This window comes from Entelurus aequoreus, linkage group LG06 (assembly GCF_033978785.1).
Source record: "Entelurus aequoreus isolate RoL-2023_Sb linkage group LG06, RoL_Eaeq_v1.1, whole genome shotgun sequence".
Classification (NCBI taxonomy): Eukaryota; Metazoa; Chordata; class Actinopteri; order Syngnathiformes; family Syngnathidae; genus Entelurus; species Entelurus aequoreus.
In genome coordinates, this window is record NC_084736.1 from 9455690 (window position 1) to 9462237 (window position 6548).

At 32.8% G+C, this 6548-nt stretch overlaps 1 long non-coding RNA gene across 1 annotated transcript; it reads left to right on the forward strand.

The window, feature by feature from the left end:
- Nucleotides 1–306: 306 nt before the first annotated feature.
- LOC133651816 (uncharacterized) lies at nucleotides 307–6062 on the forward strand. The gene is made up of 3 exons (XR_009826493.1): nucleotides 307–455; nucleotides 619–707; nucleotides 5224–6062. It is a non-coding gene; the product is annotated as an uncharacterized LOC133651816 (long non-coding RNA).
- Nucleotides 6063–6548: the final 486 nt, after the last annotated feature.

Sequence of the window (6548 nt, forward strand, 5' to 3'; positions counted from 1 at the left end):
TGGTGCCCGCGGGCACCGCGTTGGTGACCCCTGGTATAGAGTGTATTTCTTTAAAGTTAAGACTAGTTTAAAGTTATCTTCATTGAAAAGTACAGTGCTTTTCCTTCAAAAATAAGGACATTTCAATGTGACCGCAAACTTTTGAACGGTAGTGTATGTATAAAAAATATACATTAAGGCCTCCACTCAGGCTTGATCCCGGGGACCCCAAAGGGTTTTGGTCAAAAAAATATTTAAAATGTGTCATTATTCAGTATTATTATCTCTAGATCAGGGGTCACCAACACGGTGCCCGCGGGCAATGTCTGTCAATCTCGCCAGTGAGCACACAAATGGTTTTTCTTCCGTCTCTGTTCTCACTCTCGCTCGTGCTCCGAGCTGACAACTCTCCACCCTCAACCACCATCAACAACTCTCGTTCTCCTTCCCGACTGCTGCCTTTAACAGAGCGACAGGTGATCAGACAAACACTCCCGGCTGTGTCATCCACGCACCTGTCGCTAATCTCGAAGTCGGTCCTGCAGGTCCGCAGGCCACGCCCCCATACAATGATATATACATATTTAGCTGTAAAAATCTGCTGTACAGTATGTGTGTTTGGATCCCTTTTTTTTTCAGGAACACTAATACCAATGTCAAAACGTGGACCTTGGGGTGTTGTGTTTTCCCGGAACGCAAAGGAAAGTTGGCGCGGGCAAGGCGTGAATGTAAGTACATATTTTATTTTAAACACTAACAGACTACAGAAAAGGAAGCAAACAAAAGGCGCGCACAATGGCGGAGAACAAACTCGACTAAAGAAACAAAACTTGCACAAAGGCAGAAACTATGAACAATAAACAAAAACTTACTTGGCATGGAACAGCGTGAAAACTATGGCATGGAACTCTGGCTTCGAATGAAAGGTAGCAGAGGTAGAAAGGATATCAGAAGTAGCATGGTATGATAGGATAACAATCAGCTGAAACAGACAGGCTTAAATAGCAGTGACATGATCAGTGACGGGTGCGCGAGTGCAAAGCGTGAGACAGGTGCGTGACATGACGGGTGAAACTAATGGGTTGCTATGGTGACAAAACCAACAAGAGTGCACAAAGAGTCCAAAAACAAAACCGAACATAACTAAAACCAAACATGATCACACAGACATGACAACCAAAAGTCACAATGTCCGATAGAGTTCTAAAAAAGTTATGACAGACCACCTAAAAAAAAACGGAATGTAATTTTACAGTTTTTCACTGAATGGGACACCCAAAATGTACATGAAAATAAAGAAAGTGGGATTTATAATATTAACTATGGACGATAAAACACTGAATATTAACAACATATGAACATTTTTTACTTCTCAGACCAGCTCCTCCATAGACATCTTTTACAACAAAAATGTAACAAACAGCAAAATATGAATGCAAAGTGTAATAAACACCTACAATATGATATATTTTCACTTTTATGCAGACATCTGTTGTAAAAAAACTGCTGTACAGTATGTGTGTTTGTGTCCCTTTTTTCCAGGAACACTAATACCAAAAGTCACAATGTCTGATAGAGTTGTAAAAACGTTATGAAAGACCATTTAAAAAAAAAAAAACGGAATGGAATTTTACAGTTTTTTACTGAATGGGACATCCAAAATGAACATTAAAATAAAGAAAGTGGGCTCTGTACCGAGGGTGTGATTTAGGGCTACATAAATAAACATTGATTGATTGATTGATTTACAATATTAACTATGAACAATAAAACACTGAATATTAACAACATATGAACATCTTTTACTTCCCAGACCAGCTCCTCCATAGTTGTGTACCTTTTACAATCAAGCAAAACACAACAAAATTGTAACAAACCGCAAAATATGAATGCAAAGTGTAATAAGCACCTATAATATGATATCACATTTATGCAGAAATTCGTTATAAAAATCTGTATATATATATGTATATATTTGTGTATATATATATATATATATATATATGTGTATATATATATATATATATATATGTGTATATATGTATATATATATATATATATATATATATATATATATATATATATATATATATATATATATATATATATATATATATATATATATATATGTATATATATATGTATATGTATATATGTATATATATATATATATGTATATATGTATATATATATATATATGTATATATGTATATATGTATATATATATATATATATATATATATATATATATATATATATATATATATATATATATATATATATATATTTATATATATATATATATATATATATATATTTATATATATGTATATTAGGGCTGCAACAACTAATCAATTAAAATCAATTCTAAAAATAGTTGCCGATTAATTTAGTCATCGATTCGTTGGATCTATGCTATGCGCATGCGCAGAGGCTCCTTTTTTTTTTTTTTTTTTTTTTTTTTTAATAAACCTTTTTTTATAAACGGCAACATTTACAAACAGCTGAGAAACAATAATAAAAATAAGTATGGTGCCAGTATGCTGTTTTTTTTTCAATAAAATACTGGCAAGGATAGAAATGTAGTTTGTCTCTTTTATCCGATTATTAATCGACAGATTAATCGATTATCAAATTACTTGTTAGTTGCAGCCCTTATATATATATATATATATATATATATATATATATATATATATATATATATATATATATATATATATATATATATATATATATATATATATATATATATATATATATATATATATATATATATATATATATATATACAAAGCCTATACATATATGAGTACATATCATGTCTAATATAATGGATATATAATTAATTGTTATGTTATTGCCATGTTTGTTTATAATGAGCTTCGGGTACGTTTACAGCACGAGCAGGACTAAAGAAGCGCACGATTTGCTCCCCTTTAACATACTTACAGGAATAATTAATTGGACTTATTTATTTAATGCCATCAAATTTGTTGGTATGAAGTCATAATTCTTGATATTGGCCTGATAATCATCCATCTGATACTTATCATGCACCCCTAGTTTTTGTTGTTTTTACGGTCATATGCAAGCACGGTTTTCCCCGGCTGAATTTTAACCCATTTCATTTATTTACAGTAGTATGCTGTAAAGAACACCGTAAAATGTATTGTCATTTGTATTCATTTGATGGGTAGTTTGCTGTAAAATCATAAGTCAAGCAGATATTTAAGTATTTTTATTTAGACAAAAAATGTTTGGAAAGTATGATAATATACTGTAATAATTGCTGTAATAATGGATATTATTGAAATTTCAAAGTTATGCAATTTCAAGCAGTACATATTTGGGTTGTACAGTATATCGGTATTAGTATAGTACCGCGATACCAATGAATCATATTCAGTACTACACCGCCTCTGAAAAGTACTGGTCCGTCAGTATGTATATATGTATTAGGGCTGCAACTAACGATTAATTTGATCATCGATTAATCTGTCCATTATTACTTCGATTAATCGATTAATAATCGGATAAAAGAGACAAAACACATTTCTATCCTTTCCAGTATTTTATTGAAAAAAACCCAGCATACTGGCACCATACTTATTTTGATTATTGTTTCTCAGCTGTTTGTGAATGTTGCAGTTTATAAATAAAGGTTTATAAAAATAAAAAAAAGTAGTCTCTGCGCATGCGCATAGATAGCATAGATCCAACGAATCGATGACTAAATTAATCGCCAACTATTTTTATAATCGATTTTAATCGATTAGTTGTTGCGACCCTAATAAATATATATATATATATATATATATATATATATATATATATATATATATATATATATATATATATATATATATATATATATATATACACACATATATATATATATATATATATGTATATATATATATATATATATATATATATATATATATATATACACATATGCATGCATGTATGTATGTATACATGTATATATGTATTAGGGCTGCAACTAACGATTAATTTGATCATCGATTAATCTGTCGATTATTACTTCGATTAATCGATTAATAATCGGATAAAAGAGACAAAATACATTTCTATCCTTTCCAGTATTTTATTGGAGAAAAAAAAAGCATACTGGCACCATACTTATTTTTATTATTGTTTCTCAGCTGTTTGTGAATGTTGCAGTTTATAAATAAAGGTTTATAAAAAAAAAAAGTAGTCTGCGCATGCGCATAGCATAGATCCGACGAATCGATGACTAAATTAATCGCCAACTATTTTTATAATCGATTTTAATCGATTAGTTGTTGTGACCCTAATATATATATATATATATATATATATATATATATATATATATATATATATATATATATATATATATATATATATATATATATATATATATATATATATATATATATATATATATATATATATATATATACACACATATGCATGCATGTATGTATGCATGCATGTATGTATATATACATGTTTGTATGTATATATACGTGTATATATATATATATATATATACATATAGCCCGGCCCCTGGGTCAAAAACTGCTTGCTACTCTATTAAAAGGAGTTTTATCATAAAATACGTCTAAGTTGGCGTAGGTTGAGTCTGTCATTGAACAAAGCGAGGATGCCCACTAGGATACGTGGTGGTCTTCTCCAACCATCGTATGCATAGGTGCGGAAAGCGCCCGTTCATGGCATCACGGCAGCCTCTTCATCCCAAACCGCTGCGGGCGTTGCAATTGTTTTCGCAAGCGGCGCCACGTAGCATTAAGCTAACGCTCCCCGACAATAAACAATTAAAGGTGTAATTTGTATTTACGCCGCTAATCCGCCGCGATAGCTGCTTAATGCGAAGGGTTAGCTGGCTATTTTCAATATCCACTTTCACACAAGCCCCCTCGATAAGAACATTAACCTCATCACTTTCAGGTAACTTTCAACGCTTGAACATCTCGTCTTAAAGACCCGAGCAGGAGTCTCAGCCTTGGCATTTAGTGACATTTTAAGCCTTTTAACAGAATCCAGACGGGGATTTGCCGTTTCCACCAAAGGAAAATAATTTATATCCTCTTTTTTTTTTCCGGAGAGAAACTGTGGGTAGAGGGATTAAAGGGAGATTTGTATGTGGTGCGAGTAAAACAATATTGTGACTCAGTTAATACATTTTCCTCTCATCCACTTTCATGTCTTTTTTTTTTTTTTTTTTCCTCCAAGGGAGTCGGAAGTCGTTACTCACGACGCTGAAGCTGGCTTTGGAAGCCTTTGAGTGTGAAGCTGGCAGGTCACAGTCGTGACAGCACCAATTACTTGCATCACCTCCCGATCAATCTTCCTTAAAGACGCCCGTACGTCCTCCTTTTTTGGGGCTAAAAATACCAACCTCACAATCGTTTGCGTACTACGCCGGCTTATAACGAGGGGCGGCATCGCCGTGCCAACCTGGAACCGGCTGAAATCCCCCCTACTTTAGTAAGTCTTTAATGTTGTCGGGACGCTTCTCGCGTTAGCGTTAGCATTGGCAAAAAGTTTCCATGCAGACTAGGGATGATGTTCGAAACCGATTCTCCCGGTTGTTCGATAAGAAAAGAACCGATTCCATGGACTCGAATCCCTTTTTGAGAACCGGTTCCCGTTATCGAGACCACTATAGTAAAGAAAAAGAGTTGGTTCTTTATTCGAATCCCTGAGATCCCACAGGAAATGCCCTGTGGGACAGCAATGTTATGCCCATTTGATTGTAGACTCTTACTGACACCTTGTGGCGATATGAAAATACTACGGGTCATTAGTTTGGGCACTTCCAGGTTGAGACAATTGAGAAGTAGACAAGTTGTGTTAGCTCCTACAAGCCTTGGAAAAGATAAGTCTGTAAGTAAACTGTTTAACTTGTTTATGTAACTTAATATTAATGTGGAAAGTGGTTCAATTTGATACTAAGATGTTTATTGAAAAACTATTTTTGTGCACTGTTTCAATGGATGTTTTGAGGACTTAAAATGGCTGCCAGTCGTGTATTTCCACCATCGAAATAGTTTCAACACTCAGAAGTATTTGTTTGATGATAGTACTGTATATTTGTGTGAAGCTAATATTTACATATTGTGTATTAAATTTCAGTATGTTAATTGAATCACATAGCTTATACATTTGTCATTGTGTGTATTTCAGTTTAAAAAAATATATAAATAACAGTCCAGTGCAAGACAAAAGTAAAGATAGGAAAAGACAAAGCAAGATCAACAACAATAAAGAGCCTGAATGGATTAATCTGCTTTGGAACTTTATTAGACGTCTTGGATTGTTTGTTAGCTGTCTGCCTGTGTGTGTAGTTAGTATGTTCCAATAGCAGTAGAAGTGCACTTTTTGGAGATCTGTATTATTTTCAGTTTTGTGCCCAAGGGACTAATTTTATTTAACACTATATTATTATTTATACACCTATAGTGATCACAGAGACAGGTTGTTTTTGTGTTACTGTATATATTTGTTTTTCTGAAAAATCATCCCATCATCCCTAATGCAGACATGTTAACGTGCGA